A 16,517-nucleotide genomic window follows, 5' to 3' on the forward strand; every position below is an offset into this window, starting at 1 on the left:
TGTATTCCCTAAGAGCCTAGTGAGCTGAAAAAACCACAGTAGTCACACCACTGTAGATCTACGCAACAACAGTATCTTCTAACCATTTAGCCTCCGCTTAGATGAGCCAATGTAATCATATAACCATCATATTATAGTGCATGTTTTTCGGAAGTGGACCAGCCAAAACAGAAAATTTTACGGACCTGAGTTCAAAATAAACTTTTTCGAAGTGGCCAAAAGCTGGGGATGCCAACTCTTCGCTATTTCACTAGATAGAAACAAATACACCAAAAATTGACAAAGAAATAGCAAAAATAGACACAGACTTTTGACTTTTATTTACATAATAAACAAAAATATAAACTATTTCAGATACAAATCACTACGCTAGAGAAAAAAATAAAGTTTGCTAACGCATAGCGATTAACTACATAAATATTCCAAAAGACACCCTAAATTAAAAATAATAATAAAAAAACTACATAAATGTTCCTAGAAGCATCCTACACTAATTAAAATGATAATTGAAGGAAAAAAAGAACAAAGGCACTTACCTTCTCTCAACGCCCCCGGGGTAACAACCCTCATCCAAATATAGCTCCCTCCACCCCAGACGCATCAACCCGTTCCTCCCTCCAGCTCTATAACCCACTCCATTCCCAATCCCCAGATAAAAAAAGAAAAAGAAAAAATAATTCCCCAACAAATATTCTTTTAATTTTTTTTTAATTGCGGGAGGTGCTCAGCCTCTCCAGCACTCACAGGAAGTGAATTCCATACAGAAGGGCCAAGATACTTCAAAGTAAAACCAGATCTCACACTTACACAGACATAGAAATTATATATTCAGTTTAACCACCCAAATTAATCTGCGCAAATGCGTAAGTCGAAACTGAGCACAGCTAAATGTGCACGCAAAAAGGTTTATAATTTTTCAGTTTTCCAGAATTTTCCGGAACGGAATTTTCCATTTATAATTGCACAAAAATCCACAAAGAAAAACTTAAAAAATTACTGCCATAAATTTCTACTTTGAATACCTTGAATGAACAATTCTTGAACAGTGTGACGAGAAATCCTTATAATCCAAACAATTGACCAAAAACATTTATTTTCAACATCTCCCTTCATTTATGATTTCAAAAGACTAAGTATTTTCTTCCGGAACGATTCTAATAATGCTCATTTTGACACATTGATCAGTATATAACCAATTTTCTAGTATTAATAACTTGAAAATAGCCTGTTTTTTTCGTTTCAAAAAAGATTCAGCTCCCATTCAAGAAATTAAAGGCAAATCACAAAGCTAGTCCAACCAAGGTGGGGCTGGCCACACTCCATAAAAAGTTTATTTTTACTGAATTAATGTGAATCAAAGAACCATTTATTTTAACTCATTTAATAAAAAAAAAATTAGATGAAGCATTCCTACTGAATCAGCTAGAATACAAATTCCTTTCATTTATTATATCGCACGCTCAAGCATAGAAAGGTTACTGTTTCAGAAATACGAGTCACGAATCTTGTACCAAGACAGAAAACTGATTCTCCCCTAATTATTAGAATCGGGAAAAAGGGGGTTGTCATTCTATCGATTTTTTCTTAATGTCCCGCATAACTGAATACAAGCTAATTCACAGACATACTAAAAATACAATGGAACATCAATAATCGGGATCTCCTGAAATTCGACTTAGCAAGTATATCTATAAGACAAAGGTCGAGTTACCGAGATTGTAACAGCAAACCTCTCACAGAATTAATAAATTCCACAAAAAAAGTACATTGAAAAAGCAATATGCCTTTAATATGCTTGAAAATAGCCAAATAAAAGACCTTAAAAATCATACAAAGAAAGTTATAACAAGTAATAAAGTAACAACATTAAAAAACGACAGAATTAACGTCCAAATTGGAAAAAACAATTTCTAGTTATGAAGGCACTGCGGCTAATAGATGTCTGCGTCTGGTCTCAAAACCTCAAATTGTGCTCGAGGTAAACTTTTTTACGTAGAAAATTTGGATTGAATTTAGTTTATGATAATTTACCGAAGTCAAATAGTAAGGAGCGACCCGGCTCCATAATAACAGAAACTCTAAAAAATGGAATGTTGATACCAATAGTTAAATCAAAAGAGTCGCATTTTAATTCTGATTTTAAATATATAAGTTTCATCAATTTTAGTCTTACCCATCAAAAGTTACGAGCCTGAGGAAATTTGCCTTATTTTAGAAAATAGAAAGAAACACCCCCTAAAAGTCATACAATCTTAACGAAAATCAAACCATCAGATTCAGCGTATCAGAAAACCCTAATGTAGAAGTTTCAAGCTCCTATATACAATAATGTGGAATTTCACATTTTTTGCCAGAAGACAGATCAGAGATGTGTGTTTATTTGTTGTTTTTTTTTCAGCGGTGATCGGATAGACTCAGTGGTCCTAGAATGTCGCAAGAGGGCTCATTCTAACGGAAATTAAAAGTTCTATTGCCCTTCCAAGTGACCAAAAAATTGGAGGGACCCTAGGCCCCTTCACACGCTCATTTTCCCCCCAAAGTCAACGAATCAAAATTCTGAGATAGCCATTTTATTCAACATAGTCGAAAAACCAAATTACTATGTCTTTGGGGACGACTTACTCCCCCACAGTTCCCCTTGGGAAGGGCTGCAAGTTACAAACCTTGACCAGTGTTTACATATAGTAATGGTTATTGGGAAGTGTACAGACGTTTTTAGGGGATTTTTTTGGTTTGGGGGAGAAGTTGAAGTGGGGTTACGTGGGAGGATCTTTCCATGGAGTAATTTGTCATGGGGCAAGAGAATTTCAATGAAAGGGGCGCAGGATTTTCTAGCATTTTTTAAAAAAAAATGAGGAAAAAAATTTCAACTGAAAGTAAAGAGCAGCATTAAAACTTTAAAAGAACAGAAATTATTACGCATATGAGGGGTTCACCTCCTCGGAATACCTCCCTCTTTACGCTAAAGCATTTTTAGTCATTTCAAGTATTTATTCTATGGCCTTTAGTTCTTATTCTTTTTATTCTTACGAACATTTAAGCTTTAGTGTAAAGAGCGGGGTACTGACGAGGAGGTGAACCCCCTCATATACGTAGTAAAAGCATACAAATATAGAAGTTCGTTACTTAAGTTAATTCGTAAGTTACGTATTTTTTTTACTAATGAAAACGTTCGTAAAAAATTAAAAGTTCTAGTTGCCTTTTTAAGTAATCAAAAAATTGGAGGGCAACTAGGCCTCCTACCCCGCTCCTTTTTTCTCAAAATCTTCCGATTAAAACTATGAGAAAGTCATTTAGCCAAAAAAAATAATATGGAAATTTCGTTTTAATTATTTATGTGCGGAGAGCCAAAATCAAAGCATGCATTAATTCAAAAACGTTCAGAAATTAAATAAAAAAAACAAGTTTTTTTAGCTGAAAGTAAGGAGCGACATTAAAACTTAAAACGAACAGATATTACTCCGTATATGAAAGGGACTTTTCCTCCTCAACGCCCCGCTCTTTGCCCTAAAGTTTTTTACTGTTTTAAGAAGTAGAGATAAGAGAAAGAGTCAAACTTTAGCGTAAGGAGCGGGCGCTGAGGAAGAAAAGCCCCTTTCATATACGGAGTAATTTCTGTTCGTTTTAAGTTTTAATGTCGCTCCTTACTTTCAGTTAAAAAAAAATTCTTTTTTTATTTAATAATTCCCAAAAGCGTCTTAACGATTCCTTGTTGTTTCTATTTTTACCAATTATTTCATATTAAACCCCATAATTTAGAGTCCATTTTACGTCATGTTCAAAATGCGAATATACAACATAAATAAAAACCAAAATTTTCCACTCCATCCATCAGCAAGTTCTAACTCATCCATTTCATAATTTGTTGTTTACAATTGCTGGATTGCAGCTAAATTTTTCATTTTGTATTCCGATCTACCGTGAACCAGACTTAATACTTTCTTAATGACTTCCTTAAACCCAAGTAGAATCTTGGCAAAGTTAAATCGCAATAAAGTCGGTAAAACAATGACACTTAGCACCACAAATTTAAATATTGAATTTTTCACAAGCATAAAACTCATTTTTCATGTCAGCACCAAAAATTACGAAACGTGTTTCCTCATTGTTCAGAAACAGCACTAAATCTGAACTGAAGCTAACCTTTCTCAGAACTCATACTATTGTATAAGAACTACACAATAGATGTGTATTTAGGGAGTGTGGACCTGGTCCCTCTTCAAATCTTGGATTGTATACCCTTGTACCCTTTGTGTAATTTCGCACAATCCACTTGTTTTTCGGCTTTTTCAATTACTTTACCCCCCCCCCAAAAAAAACAATCTAACAGATGTTCCATCATTGGCTTTAATTGTTACGCAACAATCCTCTGTTTGTGGGGGAGGAGGAATCAGAACTTATCTTGGGATTGCTGAAGTCCTAGGGCATGGATAATGATCTGAATTTCATTTTCGAATGGACTTGTTCCAAATTAGTGTTCCTTGTTGAAATCTTTATTATTAGAGAAAATACTTGGGACTCTATGAAGCCAAGACTCAACTCAACTTAATACTTCCAGGCCAAAACCTGGAAAACAAACAAGAAGTCGTTTTGGCTGCGAAAGGATGAAAGGTTACTTAATTTTGGCTTTTTCAAATACGGTAACACCATAGGCAACTAACGTAAAAACGAAAAATATACTTTCTAATAAGCATGAACTTCCGTGAAGAAGTATTAAGATCCTTATTTGATTACATGTCAAATCAAGAATACATATTGTGAGCCTATTCTGATCACAAGACAGAGTGCCAGACCGTTACTCATCATACTGCTGTTAGGTGAGTTTTTCTTCAGTGCTTGTACTGTCCACAAAGTATAAACTACAGAGGACTTATGTGGGGATCCCACGGCATCATTAAAGCTAATAATGTTTTCAAAAAAGTTTCATATCATAGAGTTTCTCCCACTCACACAAGAATTTTACCTTTGTGAGTTAACATCAATTTTTTGTAGCAAATCCCTTGAATTAATCAGACATGGAACTGAGAAAAACATCTTCAAATTACATATATATCATTTATTTTAGACTAGAAAAATGAGTAATTGCTCAACATTGGTAAAAATTTACTGGCTTTTTAAAAAGGCTTTTTTAAAATTCTACTATTTGGTTATTGTAATAAAGTCGATAAAGTCATGGGAGGAAAACGGTTTATTAACTTTGGGGACAGTTTTATTAACTTTATTGACACCATGGGAGCCGTCCATTAGAAGTGCTAAACTTTACCAGACATTTGGACCAAATTTCCAGCCAAACCAATAAAATGATGGGAAGAGCTTTCAGGAGTTTTGCCAATAATTTCGTTCTCCCAAACTATTGAAGTATTCAAGAAACGGACGCACATTTCAACCCCAGTATCGACCACCAATGAACACTGTACAACGAGGCAGCCAGCAAACTTGCGAATAAAACTACCATACGTAGCCTATATCAGCCCATGGCAAGATCGACTCAGTGTCATACAATACAAAGAGGCCATAGCTTGTGCCTATTTTTGCATCATGGAAGGGGATTGCCCTCTATTTCGGAATTCAAAACATTTACGAGAAAATTATATGGACGTAGAAGCCCTTGATATTCTATGGACGTAGAAGCTAAAAGTAAAGAGCAAATTTGACACTTAAAACAAGCTTTCAAACATTTTTTAAAACTACTTGATAAATTATAGTTTTTTTTCAAGGTTATTGGGGGAGGGGTATTTTCTCCTTGTCTCCCTCCTCAACGACGCCACTGGGTTTCGTATTGAATCAGGAGTTAAGCAGGGTTGCGTTCTATACCCACTTGCATGGATTATTTTGATGAAATTTATAACAAGGAGCACAGCAAATACTATGGGGGAGCACAAATGGGGAAGTAAAACTCTCCTAGACTTAAATTTTACTGACGTTATGAGTGTCCTAGACGGAAATGTTAGAAAATAAATAAACTTTTGGAGGTTGTGAGAGTTCAAGGAGCAACAATAAGATTAAAAATTACTGTTAAGAACATTAAGTTGCTAAGACTGGAAACAAGTGAAAGTGAAGAGATGATGTTGAGCAGTCAAGACGATCGATCAAGTGGACAGCTTCACCTACTTAGGTAGCATTATTAGTGAAGACGGTGGGTGTAGTGAAGATATTAATATGTGCAGGTGGGTTCAGTGAAGATCTTCTGTTCGTTTTAAGTTCTATTGTTGCTCTTTACTTTCAGCTGAAAAAACTTGTTTTTTTATTTAATTTCTCATTGTTTTTTTTTTTAATGCTGGAAAATCCAGTGCCCCCTTCATGGAAATTCTCTTCCCCTTGGAAATATCCTCCATCGTAGACCCCTTCCCCTGAACCCCCCATCACCCGAAAAAATTCCCTCTGAAAACGTCTGTATACTTCCCAATAACCAATACTATACATAAACAATGGGCAAAGTTAATAGCTTGCAGCCCTTCCCTTGGGGACTATGGGGGATTAAGTCACCCTTAAAAACATAGTTATTAGATTTTTCGACTATGCTGAACAAAATGTATATCTCAAAATTTTGGTCTGGTGACTCTGGGAAAGAAATGAGCGTGGGGGGGGCTTAGTTTACCTCCAATATTTTGGTCACTTAAAAATGGCACTAGAACTTTTAATTCCTGTTAAAATCCTCTTGCAACATTCTAGGACAATGGGTCTATACAATCACCCCTGGGAAAAAAAACAACAAATAAACACGTAGTCTGGCAAAAAATTCAAAATTCCAAATTTTGAGGGTTCTCTCATACACTGCATCTGATGGTGTGATATTCATTAAGATACTATTACTTTTAGGGGGTGTTTCCCCCTTTTTCGAAAATAAGGCAAATTTTCTCAGGCTCATATTTTGATGGGTAATACTAAACTTGGCGAAACTTATATATTAAAAATCAGCTTAAAAAAATTTATTCTTTTAATGTATCTATTAGTATCAAAATTCCGTTTTTTAGAGTTTCGGTTATTATTGAGCCGGGTCGCTCCTTACTACAGTTTGTTACCACAAAGTGTTGATTTTATTGAAGATGGTTGGTTTTGAGATACAGTACTTTTGTTTCTTTTTAAAAAATTTCAAGATGATTTTGTAATTTGATTTTATGTTTTTTCTTTCAAGGTAGCAACAGATTTGGTTAGAACCAAAAAGGAGCCATGTAAACGTCACCCTTATTGCAAAATTTTATCTTCCAATTTTCATGTTCTATACTACAAAATTCATACCCAACAAAAGTGTTGATTGCAAAATAATTGATTTCCACTGAAACAAAAATTTAGTTTCCTACTTATTTGAAAAAAAGCATGGGCTACACCCTCAGTACCAGAGCCTCTAACAACCATAAAAATGGCAAAATTGCCACCTTAAACACTTTTAAAAGTTAAACCACTTTTTAATTTGATAATACCTGTTTCGACAAGTAATCGGATGTCCAGGGCCACCAAAGAGGGGGACAGATTATCCTGCCTGGGTCTGAAGGGGACTCATACTGAGTACCTTGATAGATTTGCAGGTAGAGATTTTTTTATTTTTTTTGCATGAAAGATTAGTGAAAACAGAGGTGAAAACTACACACCAGTCAAGCTTGGACATTATGTGCGAGTCCAAATAATAGTAAAGCCTACTTTTAGTTTAGAAAGTACAATAGTATTATAAATAAAGAATGAACACATGATATGTCTAAAGTTCGCTTTTAATCAAAGGTGTGTCTCACGAGGTCCCACCTTACAGAAAGACTTTCTGCTATCAAATCTGATCAGGCATGTACATAAAGGTTTTGGGTCCCTCCCTATTTTTTTTTAAATATTCATCTCTGCCCCTTCAAGCCAATTCTTGCATATTTTGCTAGTTAATATATCCAACTTTATATTTTTATTTAAAAACCATATGGATAGTACAGGTCAAATTAACTACAATTAAAAGCAGATTTTGTTTTCTTTTGCTAAGTGAGCCAAAGTGTGTTGAATTTCCTGGAGTTTATTTCATTTTAACCTTTACTTATTAAATTTAAACTTGCCTGAGGTTGAGCATTTCCGAAGAAGAAGAAGCATCCAAAATTTCTTTTGTGTTCTTCAATATTAGAAGCGTACATGGTTCTGTTCTTTTTGTTTAATGAAATATTATAAATAGGATTTGATCTGCATCCCCTTTCATCTCTATGCATGCTGATCCCCTTGTGTTTTTCTTCTCTTTTATCTTTCTAATACTTAGAAACAGCCCAAACTTAATTATTATTTGCTTTTGTTAGACAAACATACTACAGTATGGAAGATCAAACAGATGTTCTGCAACTACTACTTAAGTTGGTATTATATTTAAGAAGAAATCTATTAGTTTTTATGCTATTGGGGCCAATTTTCTATATTTGATTTTGTTCAGCCCACATAAAAATTTTCCACAAGAACAAGATTTTTTATGCAAATAACCTGGTATGTCTTTGAGTCTTTCCTCTTTTCCAGCCTTTACTAAAGACTGTACAGTGAGTTGGCATTTACAAGGCAGCTAATATCACATCTTGTCACTATTTGTTCAATTTTTGTAATAGGCAAGGAACTATTTTATCTTCTTCAATAGTCCTGAGTTTTTTTTGTTTTTTTCTCCTATCAACAGTTTGATAGACCTTGTAGTTGGAGAAATCACCTGGTTATATACAGAATCAACTAATTATCATTAAACGCGTATAAACTGATTTTTTTTTTTCAATTACCAATTCTTTATCTTTATCTTTCAAATATTATCTTTTACCTTGACAAAAATTAAATAAAGAAAACAAAAATATAATACAATAACTGCTTTTAAACCCCTTCTAATGGTAGGATCTTCACCAAACACTGGAAAAAAAAATGTAACATTAAAAAAACATATGCTGTGTATATAATACTTTGTTCTTATGGAAAATTTTACATGGGCAGAACACAAAAAAAATTTAGAAAATAGGCCTCACCAGCCCGAAATACCAACAGATTCACCCTAAAGTGAAGTACAATACAAAACACAACTCTAACGAATTGACAGTTGTGGAAAATTTGTTTGATCACTAATTGACAATTGTGTTATTTTGTTACAATGTTTCAGAGAATCATGGAAATCAAAAAATTATCTATAAGGAGTTTAGTATAAATAGGGATGAAAAGTAATATGCATTAAATCCTTTTTCAGAAGGTTGAATTAAAAAATAGGACAGAATATTATATCTCAACCCTAAACAAGTTCAAACTTAAGAAGTGGAAGTCAAAGTTAATAAACTTTGGAGAGAGTCAACAAATATGGGCTGGATTAGCAAAAGAAAAAAATTAATGCAATAAATTAAAATTTTGCTATTGTAGTGGTTCAGCTTAGAGGAGAGTATGAACTGCATTGCTATCTCACGGAATCATGCATAATGAATATTAGAGAAATATTTCATAGTTGATTTGAAGAAGCCAATAAGAGGGAGGGTGCTAGGAAATTTTTCATTGCCTACACTGATAGTGGCTCTTTGCAGCCCTTTGTATGTGAAGTTATGACTAAATTGCATGAATGTCCTGAATTTAGTTTGCTTATTTTAAAACATCATACAAGGTATTGTAACTGAATTCTAGAATATTTGTCTTCTTTAACTGGTGAAACAGTTATTGTCAAGTCAGTTAAATACCCTGTATCGGATACCCACAACTATTCAGATAAATTTAATATTTTGCAGTGGTTTGTTATTTTAGTCATTTTTACTTTTGTTAAGTTTTCTTCAATAACTATTACAATTTGTGTCATTCATTTTGGTATTTTTTCCTCTTGTCATTATTTTTTGTTGTTTTGAAGCAACAATCTTTTCATTAACATCCAGTTTTTTTTCAAGTTTTACAGCAACAATCAATGCACTTAATGTTCACACCACATATAGGGTTGCACTTATCAATAGAATCAAATTTATGCACAATTACAGGAGGAATTATATATACCATTCATAAATATTTTGAGATGAACATTGTTCAACCTTTAAGCTTAAACTTCTTAATTAACCAATTAGAGTCAATAATTTAAGGCATAGTATTTTAAATTAGAAAAGATGGAAACTTAGAGCAGCAATTTATATAACTCAAATCCTCTGATATAACTCAAATCCAGAATTAGCCTTATTTCTCCAATGCTTCCTGGGCATTGGGAGGGGTTCCTGTTTAGAGCAAGATAAAGATGGAGTAAAATTGTGTGGACGTCTGAAAAATCAGAAACACCAAAAGCAGCAATGGGCAGGGAAAGTTGTTTCAAATAGCTCAAAAATATGGTGAACAAAACTTGGACTAGAGAGAGGACTAACAATAAACATCTAATAAATAGAAAGCTGAATAGCAAATCAGACGGTATTGTTCTTTTGTTGTAGCTAGTTTAGAAGGAAAATAATTGCTCCTAGCAATCCTCATGTTTGTCTCTAGTCAGTCTTACTGAAACCACAGCCTTTTCTTTACAACTGATAATTATCAAATTCGTATCAGCATTAGTAGTAGTTAAGTATCAGTATCTTTTTAACATTAAGGTATTACTTGTATGCACACTTGATCATTCTTTTATGTGCAACTATGTTAAAAAAAAAAAAAACAGCAAAAAATCTCAGACATTCATCCCCCACCCCCTCACCCCTGTGTGGGAAAAATACAGTGTATTTTGGTATTGTTATTGAAAAATGCCTTTGTTTGGTATTTTCATTGAAGAACATAACAAATTACCCCCCCCCCATCCTTGACCCACAATTATATGAGTTTATAGCACTGGGTCCAAATTAGCTTAGTTTGACCCTTAAAATTGAAGGCATTACATCTTTATTTACTTTTGTGAATAATTGGCTGAAGTAATTCAAGAACAATGGAACATTTAACTTGATCACTAATTTATCTTTTATAGTTTAAAATTTTAATCTGTATTGTATAATAAGTATTTTTAGCTCTTTATATTAGACTTAATATTCAATTGATTCAATTGAATCAATCAATTGAATTCAATTGAATTAATATTCAATTGATCTGGAAGATGCGGCTAGACGGCATAATAGTAAAATATTATACTGGCATGTTAATAAATTGAAAGGGAGTAGCCAATCCGGACTAGTCCCAGTTAAAGATAGAAATGGGGTCACAATTAGTGATAAGGAAAAAGTTAAAGAAAGATGGGTGGAACATTTTGAGAATGTGCTAAACCGAGATACAGTTGCAGGAAAAGATATAGATGAAAATGAAAAAGTTTGTGATACCTTGGATGTGAAGGAAGATTTGTTTAGTGAGGAAGAATTAGCGACAGTACTAGAAGGATTAAAAAATAATAAGGCCCCAGGTGCTGATAGTATGATTAATGAGTTCCTTAAATATGGTGGCTCTGAGGTTAGGAATAAGCTACTGAAGATTATGAACATGATTTTTGAAAAAGGGGAAGTACCCAATGATTTTAGGAAAACCTTAATTAAACCACTGTATAAGAAAGGTGACAAGAGTGAATGTCGGAATTATCGAGGCATTAGTCTGGTCTCTGTAGGTAGCAAATTACTGAGTAATATGATACTTTTTAGACCGAGACATGCTGTAGACAAAGTTTTAAGGGAAGAACAATGCGGTTTTAGAAAAGGTAGAGGATGTGTCGACCATGTTTTCACTCTTAGGTTAATAATTGAGAAGTCCCTTCGTTGTCAAACACCTTTGGTCCTTAGTTTTATCGATTATGAGCAAGCTTTCGATTCTGTTGATAGAACAGCGTTAACAAAGGTCTTATCGTTATATGGTATACCAGAAAAATACATTAAAGTGATTTGCGCTATGTACGAGAATAATACTGCTGCGGTTAAGGTAGGAAATGAGGTTAGCAACTGGTTTTGTATTAAATCAGGAGTTAAGCAGGGTTGTGTTCTATCCCCCTTTATATGGATCATTTTGATGGACTTCGTCTTAAGGAGCACAGGAAAGGCAATTGGAGACCATGGAATCAAATGGGGAGGAAGAACGCTCCTGGACTTAGATTATGCTGATGATTTAAGCATATTAGATGAAAGTGTGAGCAAAATGAATGAATTTTTAGAGGTTTTACGAGTTCAGGGTGCTAAAATAGGCTTGAAAATTAATGTTAAGAAGACTAGGTCACTAAGGTTAGGAATAAGTGAAGATGAACAGGTGACCTTAGGTAACGAAAAGATTGATCAGGTTGGGAGCTTCAGTTACCTTGGTAGTATTATTAGTAAAGATGGTGGGAGCAGTGAAGATGTTAAAAGTAGAATAGCTAAAGCTCAGGGTGTTTTTTCACAGTTAAAAAAAGTTTGGAAGAATAGAAAGATAAGCCTACAAACCAAGATTAGAATATTGGAAGCTACAGTGATGACAGTGGTCAAATATGGCTCTGAAGCATGGACACTCCAAAAAGCAGATGAAAATTTACTAGATGTTTTCCAGAGAAATTGCCTACAGACTGTTCTGGGTACCCGGCTGACTGACCGTATTTCAAACAGTAGGTTGTACGAAAAGTGTGGTTCAATCCCGCTTTCTGGGGCTATAATGAAAGAAAGGTTGAGATGGCTAGGCCACGTTCTAGGGATGAAGGATGACAGATTACCGAAGATTGTCATTTTTGGCCAACCGTCTGGGGCTACACGGAAAGCAGGTCGTCCTTGTCTGGGTTGGGAGGATGTCATAAATAAGGATTTAAAGGAAATGGGAACTTCCTGGGAGGGTGTAAAGAGGGAGGCTTTAAATAGATTAGGTTGGAGGAGGAGCGTGCGTAGCTGTGTTGGCCTCAGGCGGCTTGGTGCTGCAGTGAGTTATTAGTAGTAGTAGTAGTAATAATATTCAATTTAGCACCCTAATTTTACAGTGTTCCTGCCACCCTAACAAAAATTGTTTGCAAAGAATTCTACTTTTGTGAATTAACTGAAAACTGTAAGATAAAGAATTTCAGCAACAAATTAAAATGTTGATTCAAATTCGTATCAATGAGGCAGCATATAAATGCAAGTAGACATTATAAAGAAACCACGACTGTCCAACAATTTGACTTGATATCAGCCTGCTGGCCAATATCAAGGCAAACCAAGAATTAGCCTTACTATTAGCAAGTTTACTTCAAGTATAAAACTGCATGCTATTGGTATTAATTTAGTTGCAACCAGCTGGATAATGGCCTTCTTGACAAACAGGAAGCAAGAAATCAAGGTTCCTGGTGATGGAGGCCAATCTTTCTTTTCTGAAAGTGCAAGTCATCAATGGAGTTCCACAAGGTACTGTGCTTGGGCCAACATTGTCAAATATCTATATTAATGATGCCCCACATGTAGTCCTAAATAAACTGAGCCTTTATGCTGAAGACTCTAAAATAATTGGCCCAGTAAATGCAGACACTACAATACAAGCTGATATTAACTCTTTCTCTGTATGGATAGAGGGTTGGTACCTAAAACATCAAAAAGTAAAGAGCTATCCATTTTGAGAAAAGTAACTCTGGTCATGTATACATTATAGGTTCAAATAATGCACAATCTCAACCTATTTCAGATGCAAACGAAGATAGAGATCTTGGGATTATTATAGGTAACAAGTTGAAATTCATATCCTATACAAGAATGAATGTTGGTAAAACATCACAAAGACTAGGGTTAATAAAAAGTTGTACAAAGTCATAGTTTGGCCTATCATAGAATATAGAATGACTCTTGCCTCCCCTATCAATAGGGATGGTGTAACTGCATTTGAGTCTATTCAACAAATGGACATAAAAGTGTTGGAAGATGTGCAACCAAAGTGATATCTGGCATGTGGAAACTTTCATAACCTTCAAGACTAGCAAAGCTGAAACATCCAACTCTTGTATACAAAAGAAACAGAGGTGATGTTATTTTAACCTATAAGTTAATGAGGGCTAATACACTCCCAGCATCAGTGTCCTAACTCAAGAACTAGAGGTCATCAGTTGAAACTTGTTAAGCAGCTTACTCTATCCAGAGTCTGCACTCAATTTTTTTCCTCAAGAATCAACAACAGTTCAAGAAAACTCTTAAAGAAACTGTTATTGCTGAATCTACAGACATCTTCAAACAAAGACTTGGTGCAGAGTGGTCCTCTAGGGAGTATAAACTCAACTGGGAAGCTATGGATCAGCACAGTACAACTGATCACTAAAGAATCCTGAATACAACTCAAATCATCATTTCTGGAGCTCTGCAAGGAGAAATCCTTAGATTGCTCCAAGCTATAATTTAAGATAATGAAAGGCAAAAAAATGTATAGAAGGGTGCAAAAGTCCAGGTTATCCTACAAGAATAAGAAAATTTAGGCTACCTTCACTAATTTTACAGAAGATGAAGAACAGACATGGTCATTACCAGGGGTGTTGTTTTGGAGGGGGGTTACACCCCCCAATAATTTGGAGGAAATAACTATTGTATAGCCCATGCCCCTTTACTATTCAGATATGAAGCCCTCTTGCCCCCCCCCCCCATAAAAATACTGGAGCTACTCCCCTGGTCATGACTAAGAAGTTATTAACCAGCAAACACTCTCCATCTATATTTTACTAGACACCCAGCAAAAGGCTAGAGGCTACTCATTAAAGCTGTTCTGGAAGAGAATGCAGATACAGCAAAACACTTCTCTTAAAGAGAATTGAAAAAAAAAACAGAGAATAAAAATTGATAAAAAAAAAATAGAGAATAGAGAATGAAAAAAAAATAGAATTGTGTCAAAATGGAATTCATTAAATGATTATATGGTAATAACCCTGACCATCAATGCATTCAAATATGGAGTTGATTATGACTGGCTGAAGCAACCATGGAAAACAAAGTGGGCTGTCAATTTGAATCATTGCTATCACTCACCAGCAACAACACAGGATTTACCTGCTGGTCAATGTGATTTACAGTAGTTTCGGGTATACTCTCAAAGTTGCAGGCTTGAAACAAGCTTGAGCTGGGAATCTGACATGCATAAATTTTGGCTCAAATATATTTTCAGGTAAAATTCTGGTTTAGCTACTTTGTGCTATCTTGGAAAGAGGTTAGGAAAATGAAACTTTCAGGGACGTACCTACAGACTAAAGTATTTCCTGGGAAGGTGTTTTGAAGTACCTACCTCTACTCCTTCTCTCTGTAGAGGGCCCTGGCCTTTGGTGATCTTTGAAAATATTTGTGTTATAAAAGTGAAACCTTGAAAAATAGATCATCTGCTTAGATAAAGTACCACTAATATGTTTTTAGCTTCACAGCTTTGCTTAATCCTAATTTATGAGGTTTTATAGATCTAAAAATACATTCACCAAATTTAGAAAAAAAAAACTATTAATATGGCTCAAAATCCTACTCAAATAATGAGTTTTATTTTAAGAACTTAAACCAGAGAAAAAGATACCAATAACTGACAATCAAGATAAAATCTTTTGTCAAGATTTCAATAGGTAAACCTGTCAAGTAGGCAAATTTCTAAAAGTTAGAAATCAGAATTGGGTTAGCATAGGAGCTTGCCAATACCTTCCTAATGTGTGTTTTTGGCCCTACTGACTGAAAATTTCATTTTATTAACCTAACCCCTTTCCAAGATAGCAAAAAATAGCTAAACTAGAATTTTACCTATTTTCAAATTACAATGACTAGTCTTGCATGCTTATGCCAAGAATGTTTTTTATATAAAATACCAGCTTCTATCAAGGATTTGCTGTGCTGTTGGCATGTTTGTTTCAAGCATTGATTTAAGCTTGCAACAGATAGCAGGCAGCTTGAACCAAGCTTGTTTGAAGTTTTATTGCTTGATTTGGCATGCTTTAACAAGCTTGCTAGGCAGGGTAGGTATAATGAAAGAACAGTGCCTATCCTATCCCTCTGCCTATTCAAACTCTTCCTTATGTCATAGATGTTGCTGCAGCAATTTCACCCTCCCCCCTTAATACCTTTCATGGTAATACCTAGTATATTTGGAAATAATTGTGAATATAGAATACTAAACTAATGCCAATCTTTATTACTGTTTGATTTAGGCCTAGCTTGGCCAATTTGAACATTGTGAATGAGTTCAAAATTAGCTCATTTACTACGATTTTCATTTTTTCCTTCTAAAGAATGGTCAACTCGTCATATAAAGGTCGTGAAAAAATAACAGTTCAATGCTACTACCAACCTTGAACATTAGTAATTATTTGTTTATACTGTCAATGAATATTGTACTTAAATACTATGCCAATAATCGCCATCTATGCTATCTGACGGTAACAATGATTTATTACAGTCTTGTCAACTTGTCCTATTTCGGGAGGAGGGGGACGGATATCCCCATGCGCAGCCTCTGAAGTGCTGCCACAACTGAGGTTTTATTTTTACTAACACTATGCCTTACTTATATTGTGATAGTCGGAGAGAATGCAAAAAGCGAGATTGTACCCGAGCACTGAATACTCTAGCAAAGCCTGCTCAACCACTTCTGATTGTAGGCATGGCGAGGTCTGAATGTCGTAGGTTTAAAATTAAAAACATGGCCGTTGTCTGAGAGATTAGATATCACTATTTGACACT

General features: G+C 34.7%; 1 protein-coding gene across 2 annotated transcripts in view; it reads right to left on the minus strand.

Moving 5' to 3' along the window:
- LOC136039835 (protein rhomboid-like) overlaps positions 1-16,203 on the minus strand; it is a 171,741-nt gene extending 155,538 nt beyond the window's left edge. Inside the window, exon 1 of one of the 2 annotated variants that reach the window (XM_065723750.1) lies at positions 16,126-16,203. The gene's annotated coding sequence lies outside the window, so the exon portion shown is untranslated. The remainder of the gene's footprint in view (positions 1-16,125) is intronic. The other variant, XM_065723751.1, reaches the window with a different exon arrangement.
- Positions 16,204-16,517: the final 314 nt, after the last annotated feature.

This window comes from Artemia franciscana, chromosome 20, assembly GCF_032884065.1.
Source record: "Artemia franciscana chromosome 20, ASM3288406v1, whole genome shotgun sequence".
NCBI lineage: Eukaryota > Metazoa > Arthropoda > Branchiopoda > Anostraca > Artemiidae > Artemia > Artemia franciscana.